The following is an 18028-nucleotide window of genomic DNA, read 5'->3' as shown; positions in this document are numbered from 1 at the left end:
CTAAACATTATCAAGTTGCACGATCATGTTTTCTTAAAGCGAATGAACATTTCCCACCAGCGGTACTTGGAAATTCGAACACGAATTCAAACTAAATGCGTAAGTCTCAACTTTATCAATCCCAGATTTTAGACGTATATCTGCATATTAGGTTACACCCGCCAATGGAACGGGAGGGTCCGTGGCGATCCATTGGTTGAAGATATGCCACTCATTGCACAGCCCCGCCTTCCTCTTTATTAATTAAGGAAACGGAGCATCTGATTGGTGCAGAGGGTTAGAGACGGGTTCACTGCCCGTGTTCGTCCTCCCCCCACCGCTGGAGGGTCAGACCAGGAAATAGGAGAACAACGTGCATTTTGATAGCACCTTCCACAGCCGCTGAGAGCAACGAAGCAGTTTGCACCGAATGCAGGCTTTTTGCAAGTTGGCACTGTAACTGCTGCAAGAAACGCAGAACCAAGCTACGCACAGTACGATCCCACAAACTGGAATCTGACAAATGCTCCATCCAAAGTCTGAGGAAGGGTCACCAGACCAGAAACGTTAACTTTGTTTTCCTTCACAGAGACTACCAGACCTGCTGAGCTTTTCCAGCAACTTCTGTTTTTGCTTTTCTGATGAAGGGTCTAGGCCCGAAACGTCAGCTTTTGTGCTCCTAAGATGCTGCTTGTCCTGCTGTGTTCATCCAGCCTTACACTGTGTTATCCCTGTTTTTGTTCCTGATTTACAGCATCCGGCAGTTCTTTCGGTTTTTAGTGCGGCAAATGCTCCGTCGATGAACGTAAAGTTGTAATGCTACTGTCGTATATTGTTTATTTGTCCATGAGTTGACTTTGTCACCGCCCAATTAAGCATTTGTTGCTCATCCCTAATTGCCCAGAGGATATTGAACAATCGACTAGGCTGCGTAAGGAATAACAGTTTGCTCTCCTGAGTGACATTAGGAATCAGAGGACTCTTTACACCAACCAACTCCTCCTGGCCAGTTGAATTAATTCATTGTTAGTGCTTGTTTCAAGAACATAGCAGATGTGTTGGCACCTGGGTTATATTAGACTCAGGGGTTTGCAGCTGCTTGGATGTAAGAAGTGTTGGACTCCTGTGGTGTATTGGTAATGGCCTCCACCTTCCGCTTCATTTGGGGGTTGAGGATGGACCGGGTCCGCAGGGACACCATGTACAAAGACCTGGGAAATGGGGGAAAGGGCGTACCGAACGCCACCCTCGCCCTGATGGCTACCTTTGTGTGCGGCTGCATCAAGCTGTGCGTAGATCCTCAGTACGCAAACACCAAGTGTCACTACTTACTGAGGTTCTACCTGTCCCCGGTGTTGCGAAGGATGGGCCTGGCCTCGTTGCCGCGGAACGCTCCGAGTAGTTGGACCGTCTCGTACCACCTGTCCTTCGTGGAGAAATTTTTGAAAGGAAACACCTTTGACCACAAGGCCGTCAGGGAGTGGTCAGCACGTAGTATCCTCGAGACCCTTCAGGGAAAGGAGATGGTGGATCCCGTCGTGTGGTTCCCCATGCAGACTGCCAAAGTCGTTTGGCAGAATGCCTCATCGCCAGAACTTTCAAACGAGCACAAGGACATTGCTTGGCTGGTGGTGAGAGGGGCTCTGCAGTGAGATCCTTTATGCATGCCCGGAATCTCTGCGCCACCGCACGATGCCCTCGAGGTGGCTGCGGGGGGGAACGAGACTGTCTATCCCCTCCTTCTGGAGTGTGCCTCTGCGCAGGAGGTCTGGAGGAGGATGCAGTAGTATTTGTCGAGGTTCGTCCCGAGCAGCTCCGTGACATGGAACTCCGTGCTCTACGGGCTGTTTCCCGGGACGCACACTGAGACCAACATCAACTGTGCCTGGAGGACCACCAGTGCGGTGAAAGACGCTCTTTGGTCTGCCCGCAACTTGCTGGTCTGCCAGCTGAAAGAACTGACCCTGACCGAGTGTTGCAGACTGGCGCACTCCAAGGTCCAGGACTACGTGCTGAGGGACGCGCTAAAGCTTGGGGCAGCCGCCGCCAAGGTGCGGTGGGGAAAGACCACCGTATGAGACCCCTCGTCCAGAATAGAAACAAGGGCCCTATCTGGTAACTGGGCCCAGCTGGCGCCTTCCCCAACTGGTCAGGGGGCCAACAGGGACTGTGTGGGGAGACGACTGCCAGGGTATTTTCTTTGTTTTTTTTTCTTTCAGTTGGTGTATGTACCCCCTGGGTAACCCCGAGCGGCTTGCATGACTGGGTAGTTGTGTAAATATATTTTATGTTTTGTACATTCTATGAATAAAGCATATTTTTTCAAATAAAAAAAATTGGTAATGGCCCTATCACTAAGCTAGGAAGTCTGGGTTCAAGTCCCAGCTGCATCAGAGGTGGCTCAGTGCTGCAAAGAGAGTGTTGAAGATAAAAGAGAAACCATACACTGAATCGCTTTTGACTGGATTTTGAGGAGAAGGAAGTGTGCCTGTGAACACTACGGAGAGGAGTTTATGTTGCTTTCTAGTTATCGTCCACCCAAATATTTATGTTGATAGTGCAAATGACAACGTGATCTTGACATTTCTCACAGATTCTCTTAAACAGAAGCGACTTGACACAAAGCTGCATAGAAGATATTTTACTTGCACAGCACAGAGCAGCACAATGTCTCCGTGGTTAGCACCAGGACCCCGGTTCAATTCCAGCCTCGGGTGACTGTGTGGAGCTTTCCTCCAGGTGCTGTGCACTCCTCCCACAGTCCAACGGTGTGCAAGTTGGAAGAATTAGCCATGGTAAATGCAGGGTTACATGGATAGTGTTAGGGCGTGGGGTGGTGGGGGTGAGTTTGGGTGGGATACTCTTCAGAGAGTTGTTGTGGATTTGTTGGGCCAAATGGCCTGTTTCCACTCTGTACGGATTCTATGAAAAAAAAAGCAACTAAACCTGCAGGAACAGTCACTTGGTTGGTATTATCACTATGCAATCTCTTACCCACTCAGGCAAACACTAGAGCTTGTCAGGTAGAATTAAATTTTATCTATCTAATGTCTCTGGTCAGCATCTGAATCAGTGATGATGACTTGAGGAAAAACTGCTGTGAAATAGCTCGTGGGGTGTATTCAGATTACTGAGTGCTAATTCGTTGGCCTTTCATTTACATTTCCTTCTTTGAAATAATCAATCAGCAGTTATTTGTGGGACGTAACTCGTGAGTTTTCTGAATGCTTTGAAATAGATAAAGTTGCTGTATTCCTGTGGGACTATAGGACTAATCTGTCATCAGAAAGATGACTGCTGGTGGTTTAACCTGGGGGTCATCATGCTTTGAGTGAAAGGAGAGGTACCCTCACCGTAATTGAACCCTAATGTCATTAGCAGCACTCTGATTGTTTTGGGGGCCCATTCGGTTATCGGATCCTCCCCGTGCCTCAAATGCACGCAACTATAGTCTGGTTCAAGTAAGAGATGCTTTTGGTTAGTTTGGATAGAGTCAAACTTCAATGTTTGTTTGTTTCCTTGTTGAGCTACTGTACAGAATCAAGCTGTGGTTGCGACTGTGCATGTGCAAAGATATTTAAAGTATATTTTGAAAAATTAAAGCTGTGAGGAGCTGCTGTATTCTAAATACATTAAAATTCTCTTTGCATCTCAGCAGCCTATTAATGAATCCAGGGAAAAGCCTGCAATTTGCTGGCATTCTATCGAGACTTAGCAGAGGCTGGTAGAGTCAATGTGAAATGGTTAGGGCTATCAAATTGTTCGGCTCTATTTATAGAATTAACAAGACAAGACACTGAAAGCCCTGAGGAGCTACTTAAAATTGCTAAATGGCAAACTCAAAATGATCAGTTTAGGATGAACCACTCACCTTGATGTCAATGTTTGTACAACAGAGGCTAATCACAAATATATTAATAACAAACATTGTTTAAGGTGTTTTACTGATGTTACACAAATCCCAAGTGATGTTTGTGGTTTTATGTCCTTCTTGCTGTTTAACGTTGCTCTGCTCAGTCGAGAATGTGATGTACAGAATTGATGAGGAAATGTCACAGTTTCTCCTGTGCGATGGTTGCTGAAAGAAACCCAGTGAGCCCCCCCACCTCCCCTGCCCTGTCCTCTGATCACACATTCCAGCCAAGGGAAACAGGCTGGGATCCTGTACGTCCCCTGGACAACAGCCCCGTTTCCATGGAAACGAACAGGTCCAGAGGAAGTGGCCTATTGCTGAACAACCACCAGGAGTCTCAGGTACAGGCTACGACTGTTAATACGAGAGAACCCAAAGAGTGTTGTCCTGAGACTAATCTCTGAAAAAAATCCATCAGACCTTGTGTCTTACACATCTTCGGTCACGCCTTCAGGTCCTAACCTCATCAGCTGACAGCCATACGTTCACCAGAAGTCACTTACCTCTCATGTGAGAATATAAAAAATAGGATGAAGAAGGGGCTATTCGATCCCTCAACCTCCCAACATTCAACAATATCATGGCTGATCTGCCCTCGGCATCAACTCCTCTGTTGTCAGCTCCTCATTGCTTTCAACTGTCTGATATTCCAAAAACATGGCCACCCCCTCTTTAAATACTTTCAGTGATCTAGCCTCCACAGCTCTTTGGGATCAAGAATTCCAGACATTCACCACCCTTTGGGAGAAGAAATTCCCTCATTTCTCAATTTTAAATGATTGTCTGCAACTCTGTCCCCTAGTTCAAGATTCCCCCACAGATGGGAGCATGTTCCCAACATCTATCAGGTCAAGCCCTCTCAGAATCTTGTAGATCACCCCCAATCTGCTAAACTCTAGTGAATAAAAGTTGACCATGTTTAACCTTACTTGATAAGTCAGCCTCATCATTCCCAGGAAATGGCCCAGTGAATCTCTTTTAAACAACCTCCAATGTTAATGTACCCTTTGACTAACGCTGTACACTATACTCCAGGTTTGGCCTGACTAAAACCATGTACAGTTTGTAACAAGATTCTCCTATTTATAAACTCCTAGCGATAAAGGCCAAAACTCTATTTGCCTTCTTAATTACTTTATGCCTTATTATTTCTTAATCGGCAGAGTAATTTTCCTTGAACAAAATTATCTGATGATGTGTTCTAAAATCTGAGGAAACAATATACAAAGGGGGTAAGCTTTTATTTTGTTCAGAAAAGAACCACAACACAAGCCTTTTATCTGTGAGCAGGAGGAAGAGGGGGTGTGACGTAATTACCAGAAGTCTTTATGATAATCAGGAAACTATCTGCACAGCTAGGAGAATTTACAACTGTAGACGATAATCTTTTATCAACAGAGCTACTTGGGCTAATTAACCCATTCTACTTGAAGTGGGATCGACGGATAATATTCTGTTTTTCAGATATGCACAGGCATAACAAGGTTTTTCCAACAGCTTTGAGTTTCTGAATTTCTCTGCAGACTTCCAACATCACATCACAGCGATGGACAACTCACCCTTAACTCATTAAATAATTTGTTAATAACCTACCTCAATATTGGAGAACTACAGCAAAAACATCTTTCCAAGAAGGTAGGAGAGTAGGATGCTTCAGCGTAGGACAGAGCGTGCCCACTCTGTCCGTTTCTTTTCTTTTCTCTTCTGTGATACTTATTCGTTCTTCTTTTTTCCTCGGTGACATCCCGAATTCCTGGCTTCAGCACTGACTCGGACACTTGGCCTCAGGGTGGACTCGATAAGGTGTCCTCTTGGCCTGGCCTGGCAGCTCCCCGGCCCGGCGTGGCCTCAGCATGGACTTCCAGCCTAGATATGATTTTGCTTGTCCTGCTCCTGAGATGCTGCTTGGCCTGCTGTGTTTATCCAGCTCCACACCTTGTTATTTCCGGTACAGTCTTCCAGTTTCAGCAACTTCGAGGTGAATCCTTGTGCAGTCTGGAGTCGAGGCCTACTGCAGACTTGGGGATGAGGTGCCTTTGTGGACTGGGTTGTTCTGAAATTTTTATTTCTCTATTTTCTAATTGATTCCCACGATCTGCAATACCGGACATTTTATTGCTTTATTTTTGTAATTTTTCTCCCCGCAAGGCCTTGTACTGAAGAACCCGGGCCTGCGATAGCGCTGTAAGTGGTGACTTGTAAAGTTTACACTGTGAGTACACGTGACAGTAAAGATAATTCAGTCCAAGTGGAGGTGATGGCCTAGTGGTATTATCGCTGGACCGTTAATCCACAGACTCAGATAATGTTCTGGGGACCTGGGTTCGAATCCTGCTAAGGCAGATGGCGGAATTTGAATTCAATAAAATATCTGGAATTCAGAAAATAACGATGACCGTGGATCCATTACTGATTGTTGGAAAAAAACCCCATCTGGTTCACTAATCTCCCTATGGGAAGGGAACTGCCATCCTTACCTGGTCTGGCCTACATGTGACTCCAGACCCACAGCAATGTGGTTGACTCTTAACTGCCCTCTGGGCAATTAGGGATGGGCAATAAATGCTGCCAGGCCAATGGTGCCCTGTGAATTAATAAAAGAAATTCAAAGCATTAGTCATAATGAGAGTCAGGCATTTCAAAACCAATATAACCAGGACACACACACACAATGAAGTGAGAAATTATATGAAGAGTCAGATGGTTTGATGTTTTAAAACATTAAAGGTAACTAATACCTGACAAGTGAAAGCATTCCAAAAAAACAATAGGTGACACATTCAGACAGAGGATCTTGATCAGCACAGGTTTGGAGGGCCAAAGGGCCTGTTCCTGTGCTGTAATTTTCTTCTTTCTTTGTTCTCAGTGGTTTCAATGTACAGAAGGAAAAATTGTTAGTGCCTTTTGAAAAAGGAAATGAAATATTTCATTTGGACAAATTTATACATCCAGAGTAAGTTACCAAGTGAAAAAGGTCATGTAAGAGAGAGAACAAATAAAGCATGTTGTGGCCTAGAATCAAACAGAAATATTTGATTTCTGTCTTAAAGATATCATGAGAATATTAAATTGGACTTTAAATGTCTCTAGTGCTCAGGAATAAGAGGGGATGGTACAAATTGAATTACAAAACTGGATGAGTGGAGACAGGAGAAATTTGGCACCAAACAAAATTAGGTAATGTCAGTTGACACGCACGCTAATGAAAATGGCATTTAGATGAGAGCTCTGAGGCGATTGCTTTCTCTGAGCAATGTTTGTGTCCCGGTCTTTTCCTTTAAAGAGACCTGAATCTGACAATCAAGTCACCACCCAAGGCATTGGGACCAGTCAAGTAAAGCCTTACATATCTTTTGATAAGATCACACGAGATTTAAGAATGTGTGACAAGCTTTCGGCAGACTAAAGAGCGACTTTCACGAAGCTGATGGTCCTCCAGTCAATGACGGTGTTTGTCTCGGTGTGTGTCCTGGAGAACAGACCCATAGAGCACAGAACATAGAACATAGAACACAGAACACAGAACATAGAATATAGAACATTACAGCACAGTACAGGCCCTTTGGCCCTCGATGTTGCACCAACCTGTCATACCGATCTGAAGCCCATCTAACCTACACTATTCCATTATCATCCATATGTTTACCCAATGACCATTTAAATGCCCTTAAAGTTGGTGAGTCTACTACTGTTGCAGGCAGGGAATTTGATGCCCTTACTACTCTCTAAGTAAAGAACCTACCTCTGACATCTGGCCTATATCTATCACCGCACAATTTAAACCTATGTGCCCTCGTGCTCGCTGTCACTATCCGAGGAAAAAGGCTCTCACTGTCCACCCTATCTAATCCTCTGATCATCTTATATGTCTCTAATAAGTTGCCTCTTAACCTTCTTCTCTCCATTGAGAACTGCCTCAAGTCCCTCAGCCTTTCCTCATAAGGCCTTCCCTCCATACAAGGCAACATCCTGGTAAATCTCCTCTGCACCCTTTCCAATGCTTCCACATCCTTCCTATAATGCGGTGACCAGAACTGTACGCAATACTCCAAGTGCGGCCGCACCAGAGTTTTGTACATGACCTCATGGATCCTTAACTCAATCCCTCTACCAATAAAACCTAACACACTGTACACTTTCTTAACAACCCTATCAACCTGGGTGGCAATTTTCAGGGAGCTATGTACATGGACACTGAGATCTCTCTGCTCATCCACACTACCAAGAATCTTATCATTAGCCCAGTACACTGTATTCCTGTTACTCCTTCCAAAGTGAATCGCCTCACACTTTTCCGCATTACACTCCATTTGCCACCTCTTCGCCCAGCTCTACAGCTTATCTATGTCCCTCTGTAACCTGCAACATCCTTCCACACTATCCAAAACTCCACCAACTTTAGTGTCATCTGTAAATTTACTAACCCATCCTTCAATGCCCTGATCCAGGAGATATATGAAACTTACAAACGGCAGGGGCCCAAAACAGATCCTTGTGGTACACCACTAGTAACTGAACTCCAGGATGAATATTTCCCATCAACCACCGCCCTCAGTCTTCTTACAGCTAGCCAACTGCTGATCCAAACTGCTAAACCACCCTCAATCCCATGCCTCCGTATTTCCTGCACTAATCCTGCGTCATGGAACTGCTCAGGATGTTTTTTTTTTCCCCGAAGAATTTGTACTTAGAATCTGTACCTAGGTACCTTTGTACTTAAAATGGCGGTGTAAGTGGCAACTTGTAAACTTGTTGTGCATTCTTACCTCTCATGTGGCCTCATGGAATACTGTGTAAGTGTGCGATGCTATTCAAGTAAACTCATACGCAGACAAACTGTGACAAAGGATGGGAAATATTGCACTGAAGAATCATGTATCAATCATGTGTACCTACTTGATAAATAGAGCATGGCATGAAATGGTTAATGTGGCCAGTAAAGTGAGACAACGATAATGACATCTACTCCTGTCGAGAAACTGACCTTAAAACTATTGGGATAGAGTTTTAAATATAATGATAAAGTGAGCAAAATTTCCAAAAACAGGAGGAAAAATTTATGTTTGAACAACCCAAGGGCTTTGGAATGGGAACACTTAGTAGGATGTAACCTGAAGATGGATACAGGTGAAAGAGAGCATGGATTATAAGTCCATGTATGGTTTATTTCACTGTTATTGAGGGAAGTGATGTGCACATAGAAAAGTGAAGGATAGCAAACCAAATTCCAGACCATATATCTGAACTGATATTATTCTGAGACTATGGATGATCAAATATAGTGAATTTTAGAACAAATTGTGGAATTAATTAAAGAAAGTACAAATATGCACAATTTGAGCAGATTGCCATATTCAAAGGTCCAGGGAAGAGGAGACAAAGTAAAATCATAAAAAGAGTGAGAAGGTAAGATTATGACCTGTAAAACCATTAGATCCCAAGGAGGGTCCTTTTGAATTTCATCCTTACCTTTGGAGTTGTGAATGTGTTCTCCCATTCAGTAAAGAAATCAAGTATGAAATGTTTTAAAAGTAGAGCCAGTCAGATCAGATTAAAACCTTATGCATTAGATCTTCCAATTTGATTTGCCATACAATCCGTTCACAGAGTCACACAGCGCAGAAACAGACCCTTCAGTCCAACATGTCCATGCTGAACCAGGTTTCCCAAACTAATGCAGTCCCACCTGCCTGCTCCTGGCCCATATCCTTCCAATTTTTTCTATTCATGTACTTATGCAAATATTTTTAAAATGTTATAACTGCAGCTGCACCCACCACTTCCTTTGGCAGTTTATTCCATATATGAACCACTCCGTGTGAAAAAGTTGCCCCTCACGTCCTTTTTAAAACTTTCCCCTAATTTTGAATTTCCCCACCCAAGGGAAAAGACTTTTGCTATTCGCCTTATCTGTACCCCTCATGATTCTATCAGGTCACCCCTTAACCTCCTGTGCTCCAGTGAAGAAATTTCCCGCCCCTATCCAGCCTCTCCTTATAACTCAAACTCTCTATTCCCCCAAACATTCTGGTAAATCTTTACTGAACCCTCTCCAGCTTAATATTTTCTTTCCCATAACAGGGTGACCAGATCTGGACACAGTCCTCTAGAAGAGGCCTCACTAAAGTCCTGTACAACTTCAATGTGATTTCCCAACTCAGATACTAAACGGTCTGAGCAATGAAGGTAAGCATGCTAAACGCTGCCTTAACTCCACTGTTTACCTGTGATGCAACTTTCAGAGTCCTACCATCAACTGTGTAAGTCCTGCCCTTGTTTATTTTACCCAAAATGAAACATCTCATATTGATCCAAATTAAACTCCATTTGCCACTCCTCAGCCCATTGGCCGAATTGATCAAGAACCTTTGTAATCGTACATAACCTCCTTCATTGTCAGCTATACTGTCAATTCTGCAAACTTAATAACCGAGCCTTCAGTGTAGAAAGAGACCATTCAGCCCATTGAGTCTGCACTGACCCTCCAAAGAGCATCCCACTCACACCCAGCCATTCCCACCTTGTAATCCCACATGTATCATGGCTAATCCACCTAAGGTACACATCCCAGGACACTGAGCAATTTAGCAGGGCCAATCCACCGAACCTGCACATCTTTGGACCATGGGAGGAAACCGGAGCAAACCCACACAGACATGGGGAGAATGTGCTAACCCCACACAGACATTGTTATCATTGTTGCTGACAAAGGGAATAATGGCCTGTAGGTTTGGTAGGGAATAAAAGACACAGGCCCTAGTGAGGGAACAACAGGAAGTGCTGGCTCTCGTAGCAGTAGGTTTGGCGAAAGGGCCTTTATCATTGGCCAGTCCTTTCCGAAAGGAGCATTGTTAGGTCTGTCCATGGTGAAGTAGCATAACATGGCTGAAAGTGGTTCTCAGATTGATTGGTTGGTTTATTGTCACATGTATCAAAATTTAGTAAACAGCTTTGTTTACAGGTGGTACAGCCAGATCACGGCAAACAAAGGTGCAACACCTGCCCATTTACCTCCTCCCTCCCCAGTATCCAAGGGCCCAAACATACCTTCCAGGTGAAGCAACTCTTCACCTGCACTCCCCAGAATCTAGTCCACTGCATTCACTACTCACAATGTGGTCTCCTGTGCATTATGGAAACGAAGCATAGACTGGGTGACCACTTCTTAGAACATCTGCATTCTGTTTGCAAAAAAGACACTGAACTACCTGTAGCCTGCCACTTTAATGCACCCTGTTCCCTGACTGACATCTTTGTCTCTGCTGCAGTGTTCTAGTGAAGAACAACACCTCATTTTCTGCTTGGGGACCCTGCAGCCCTCCAGACTCTATACTGAATTCAATAATGTTAGGGCCTAAAACTCTCCCATGTCCCAGCCCTTTATACCACACACCAGGCCTCATTACCACATAGTCTGCCATCACACACCCCCTGTTATTAGTCACTAATAGTCCCCATTAACAACTACTCACCCTCCCAGCCTGATCATTATCAACTCTTTGTCTGTCCAACTGCTCTTCTCTCTCTCTCTTTAGGCTCTATCCTATCGTTTACTCCCTACCCCATCCCCCTTCCCCCTTTTTTCTGCCTATAAACTGATGTTTTCCCATCCACCATCAATTCTGAGGAAGGGTCACCAGACCCAAAATGTTTTTTCCTTCACAGATGCTGCCAGACCTGCTGAGCTTTTCCAGCAATTTATGTTTTTGTTCCTGATTTACAGCATAGAACATAGAACATAGAACAGTACAGCACAGAACAGGCCCTTCAGCCCACGATGTTGTGCCGACCATTGATCCTCATGTATGCACCCTCAAATTTCTGTGACCATATGCATGTCCAGCAGTCTCTTAAATGACCCCAATGACCTTGCTTCCACAACTGCTGCTGGCAACGCATTCCATGCTCTCACAACGCTCTGTGTAAAGAACCCGCCTCTGACATCCCCTCTATACTTTCCACCAACCAGCTTAAAACTATGACCCCTCGTGTTAGCCATTTCTGCCCTGGGAAATAGTCTCTGGCTATCAACTCTATCTATGCCTCTCATTATCTTGTATACCTCAATTAGGTCCCCTCTCCTCCTCCTTTTCTCCAATGAAAAAAGTCCGAGCTCAGTCAACCTCTCTTCATAAGATAAGCCCTCCAGTCCAGGCAGCATCCTGGTAAACCTCCTCTGAACCCTCTCCAAAGCATCCACATCTTTCCTATAATAGAGCGCCCAGAACTGGACGCAGTATTCCAAGTACGGTCTAACCAAAGTTTTATAGAGCTGCAACAAGATCTCATGACTCTTAAACTCAATTCCCCTGTTAATGAAAGCCAAAACACCATATGCTTTCTTAACAACCCTGTCCACTTGGGTGGCCATTTTAAGGGATCTATGTATCTGCACACCAAAATCCCTCTGTTCCTCCACACTGCCAAGAATCCTATCCTTAATCCTGTACTCAGCTTTCAAATTCGACCTTCCAAAATGCATCACCTCGCATTTATCCAGGTTGAACTCCATCTGCCACCTCTCAGCCCATCTCTGCATCCTGTCAATGTCCCGCTGCAGCCTACAACAGCCCTCTATACTGTCAATGACACCTCCAACCTTTGTGTCGTCTGCAAACTTGCTGACCCCTCCTTCAATCCCCTCATCCAAGTCATTAATAAAAATTACAAACAGTAGAGGCCCAAGGACAGAGCCCTGTGGAACACCACTCACCACTGACTTCCAGGCAGAATATTTTCCTTCTACTACCACTCGCTGTCTTCTGTCGGCCAGCCAATTCTGTATCCAGACAGCTAAGTTCCCCTGTATCCCATTCCTCCTGACCTTCTGAATGAGCCTACCATGGGGAACCTTAACAAATGCCTTGCTGAAGTCCATATACACCACATCCACAGCTCGACCCTCATCAACTTTTCTAGTCACATCCTCAAAGAACTCGATAAGGTTTGTGAGGCATGACCTGCCCCTAATCCGCAGTTCTTTCGTTTTTTTAAAATTTAGAGTCTGATATAGGTGTCTTTGTTATCCGGATGTTCCGGGGATGAGCGGAGGGCTCGGGATATAGCACCCTTTGTAGACCAGTTGTGTCGGTAGGCGAGCTGTAGGGGATCGAAGCAGGTCGGGAGACTGGGGTTGATGTGGTCCATGACCAGCCTCTCGAAGCATTTCATGATTGTAGAAATCGAGCTATTGCATTGACATAAAGAGGCAGGGGAAGATCTTTCGCTGAAACCGTGACTTCCATAGTCTGATGTTTGAAGTTAGCATGTAAGCTAGTGTAATTGAAGTCTTTACAGAAGGCAAATATCCATGGTAACAAGATTAAGACAGCAGACAACGGGAATTATGAAAATCATACAAATGGCTGAATAAGAAGCAAAAATGCACCCACTGCTCATACTGAGACAGTGTGATAATGACCATCCTTGAGAAATACTGATAGAAATCTCTGTATACCTCACTGGTCCCAAACGCGGGATAGAAGGGAAGGGTCTGGCTCACATCAGTTAAGACCCCCTAGGTAATCATAGTCACAGGTTTTATATATATATAGAAAATAGAGTTTTAATGTACAGGCAATAAGGGATTTAATTGCATTCCCACAGATAATCAGCTTCAGGCAGATAAGACCTTTGTGGTTAGCAGGAGAGTGCTGTATAACTCGTGCAGGAGGTGAAGCCTGGAATGGGAGGGACAGTAAGATATAATGTGAAGGTCCAAGAAGAAGTGATAAAGGAATCTAGTCAGTATTATAAAAATACGGAATAATTTAAAGCTGTTCATGCACTGATCACACAGTCAAATGATGAACCTGATTGGACGTGTTTCTAATCAATTCATCATCTGAATGGTTTGTGGCAGCCAAGAGTGGCAAAAGGCAAATATACAACGGGATTTAGTTTCTCTTTGTTCTGGGCAGCAGGAGGCTTTTCCCTTCCAGCATAAAACAATAACCTCTTCGAAGCCAGAAGTGGGCCAGGGCGTCGAGTGATTTGTTTAGTTATTCTGACCCAACACTGATCAAGCCCAGAGCTGGTCTGCTCCATCCACCTTCTCTTTTTGGTTCCTTTCCTTGTCCTGTCTTCTCTCTCTTTTATTTTATTTTGTTTTAATTCTGTCATGGCAACATCATCAGTGGCATTGAGTGGCCCCCAGCAGCTTGGACCGTGGTGGGCGCCAGCAGCTCGGAATGTAGTGGGCCCCAGCAGCTCCGACTGTAGTGGGCCCCAGCAGCTTGGAATGTAGTGGGCCCCAGCAGCTCCGACTGTAGTGGGCCCCAGCAGCTCCGACCGTAGTGGGCCCCAGCAGCTCTGACCATAGCAGGCCCCAGCAGCTCTGACCGTAGCGGGCCCCAGCAGCTCAGACCGTAGCGGGCCCCAGTAGCTCGGACCGTAGTGGGCCCCAGCAGCTCAGACCGTGGTGGGCCCCAGCAGCTCTGACCATAGCGGGCCCCAGCAGCTCTGACCGTAGCGGGCCCCAGCAGCTCAGACCGTAGTGGGCCCCAGCAGCTCGGACCGTAGTGGGCCCCAGCAGCTCAGACCGTAGTGGGCCCCAGCAGCTCTGACCATAGCGGGCCCCAGCAGCTCGGACCGTAGTGGGCCCCAGCAGCTCGGACCGTAGTGGGCCCCAGCAGCTCGGACCGTAGTGGGCCCCAGCAGCTCAGATCGTAGTGGGCCCCAGCAGCTTGGACCGTAGAGGGCCCCAGCAGCTCAGACCATAGTGGGCCCCAGCAGCTCAGACCGTAGCGGGCCCCAGCAGCTCGGACTATACAACACTTTTCATTGTATTTTTGTAACAAGATACACATGACAATAAATAAATCAAATAAATAAAAACCAAATAAACATCAGCCTTTCCAAGTGTTGATTATTCCTCTCTCTCAGAATTTTTCCTAATAATTTCCCTGCCATCGATGGATGAAGTTTGCCAATTTGCCTTGGATCTCATGGGCTCTTACCTTTAGGACCAGCCTTTCTTGTCAAAGGCCTTACTGAAGTCCATGTAAACCAAAAACTGCATTACCCTTATCAATACATTTAATCAACTTTTCAAAATACTCAAATTAGTCAGAAAGTGTCTCCCTTTAACAAATCAGTGCTGACTATCTATCCCTGATCAATCCCTACCTTTCCAAGTGTTGATTAATCCTGTCCCTCAGAATTTTTCCCAATAATTTCCCTGCCAATGTCAGCAGACTAACCCGGCCTATTCCTGGTGCCCTTCTTGGACAAAGGAACCACGTTCGCTACCCTATAGTCATCCACTACTTCACCTGTGACCAGCGAAGTATTAAACATCTCCCCCAGAGTCCCAGTAATCTCCTCCCTTGCCTCCCATCGCGGCCAGGGATATATCTCATCAGGGCCTGGGGATTTATACATCTGTATGCCCGCTAATACATCTAACACCTCCTCTTCATTAATCTTAACATGCTCTAGGACCTCACCATTGTTAACTGAAAACGCCGGCTACAACCTGAGAATACAGATGAGAAATATTCATTTAAGTCCTCACCCACGTCCATTGGCTCCATACACCATTTGTCCCTTTGGTCTCCAATAGATCCCACTCTTTCCCTGGTAATCCTGTTACTAAGATACCTATAAAATATCTCCAGAGCTTTCCTTGATCCCATCTGCCAAAGATATTTTGCGGGCCCCCACTTTGCCCTCCTAATTTCTTTAATTATGTACCCTCCCACGACACTCTATATACTTTTGAAGGGCCTCCCTTGTTCTTAATGCAATGTATCTAACATATTCTTCCTTTTTATACCTTCATCAAACTCTCAGTATCACTTGACATCTAGGGTTTCCCGGACCTGCTGCCCTTGTCCTTCACCCTTAGAGGAACAGGCTGGCTCTGAATTCTCTGACCACTGCCTTCTATAGGCTGACTGTCTCTGAAAGGAAGGAAACAGGGGCTGGGGAAACAGAGAGCTCCTCCCCAGAGAACACCGAGGAACTCAAAAGGGATTTCAAAGTGTGGAGCAGTGTGAAAGTCCTCATTGAATCTTCCATGCAGGTCAAGGCCTGTATGTGGATGAGGTCACTGTTTTCTGTTCAGATCTGCTATCAGTGTGCAGACTCATCAGCATTTGTGACCATTTGAACTGGCCTCAGGATCCAAGATAAATTGAAGCAAGAGCAAGGCCATGCTCTTTGGGAACCGGGCCAAGTAATCCTTCATTCCCTTCACCCTCAGGACAGATTACCTGAGGGTGCTGGATGTGCTGCTCACAGGGATCGGAGCATGGAATAGAAACTGGAATCATTAACCAGCATGTGGGACCATCATTCCATCCCAATTACAGGAGTTGGGGGGAAACGATATAAATCACTCAACACCCACTGCCAGCATTAAAGAATTTATGGAAAATACATCAATGGGAAGAGACCTCTGCAGACCCAAAAGCTTTCATGTACAAAGGAAGAACATAAATGTTTATACATTTGTTTTCAGCCCGCCTCGACAATGGCCTTGTGGTGGTGTTGCCGTTAGACTGTTAATCCAGAGACCCAGATAATGGGTTTGAATCCTGTCATGGCAGATGGTGGAATTTGAATTCAATAGATAACAGGAGTTAAGAGTCTAATGATGACCATGAATCTGTTGTCGATTGTTGGAAAAATCCATCTGGTTTACCAATGTCCTTCAGGGAAGAAAACTGCCATCCTTACCTTAGGAGCACAAAAGCTAAGATGCTGCTTGGCCTGCTGCGTTCATCCAGCTCCACACTTTGTTATCCCGGATTCTCCAGCATCTGCAGTTCCCATCATCTCTGCCATCCTTACCTGATCTGGTCTATATGTGACTCCAGACCCACAGCGGTGAGGTTGGCTCTTAATTTGGAATTGGCACTAAATGCTGGCCTAGCTAGTGATTCCCTCATCCTGTGAATGAATACAGAAAAAAAATCAAAATCTATTACTGTGATTATCTGCAAATATTTTCTTTTAATCCTGTAATGGATCTCACATTCTAAATCAGCTCAGCACTGAATTCTTTAGTCAGCATTGTGAAGAATGTTATCTGTGTTTAAACAACTGCAACTACATGTTTGTAACCAGGACCCGTTGTGAGCTATCGCAGTCTTGGATATATTCTGTGTACAAAGCTGCAATTGTCCTAATGTGTGGTTTCTTCTAATACTACCCTAAACCAGCCGCTGCTTCAGCTGAAATAAATCTTCTCCCCCACCTTATGTCAATGAGAACTCACGGGGAGCCATTTCTATGTCAGCCCCAGCCATGGCAAGCCCGAGCCAGGAAAAGGCAAAGACAGCACGATCCTAGAGAACCATAGGACTGCCCCCTCATTAGAGAGAGACAACTGGTGGCCCATTTAGCCGGAGGGTCACCACACCTCAGGCAAGATTGAGAAGATGGGAGGTTCATGGTGGTTTCTATCCATGGGTTGGTGGGTTCAGTTGGCTGGACAGAAAATTTGCGAAGCATCGTGTTGCTAACAGTCCCAGTAGGTTCAGTTCCTGTCCTGGCTGAGGCCACCATAAAGGTTCTGCAGTTCCCAGAGGAGAGCTCCTCTACCTTGGAGATGATATGGAAACAGGCGGCTGACTTGCCAGGTGAACTCTCAGTCTCTGGGTTTATGAAGGACGTTCTGGTCGTCTTGGATAGGAGGCAGGAGCTAGCTACATTGGCACTTCTTGCTGCCTCAGAAAGGCAGCCAACATTATCAAACACTCCTCCAAACCCAGTTATAATCTCTTCCAACATCTTCCATCAGGCAGAAGATATAAAAGCTTAAACACATGCACCAACAGGTTCAAGAACAGCTTCTTCCCCACTGTTATTAGACTTCTGAATGGGCCGCTCAAATTTCAAAGGTGGCTTGGTGGCTCAGGGGGTTAGCACTGCTGCCTCACGGCTCTGGGGACCTGGATTCACTGCCTGCGTGGAGTTTGCACATTCTCCCTGTGTCCACGTGGGTTTCCTCTGGGTGCTCCGGTTTCCTCTCACAGCCCAAACATGCACAAGGTAGGTGGATTGGCCATGCTACATTGACCATAGTGTTCAGGGATGTTTAGGTTAGACATGGCAAATGCAGGGGTCGGGGAATGGGTCTTGGTGGGATGCTGTTCAGATGAGTAGTGTGAGCTGAATGGCCTGTTTCCT

Source organism: Stegostoma tigrinum, chromosome 38, assembly GCF_030684315.1.
Source record: "Stegostoma tigrinum isolate sSteTig4 chromosome 38, sSteTig4.hap1, whole genome shotgun sequence".
Classification (NCBI taxonomy): Eukaryota; Metazoa; Chordata; class Chondrichthyes; order Orectolobiformes; family Stegostomatidae; genus Stegostoma; species Stegostoma tigrinum.
Note: the sequence above shows the minus strand (reverse complement) of the source record.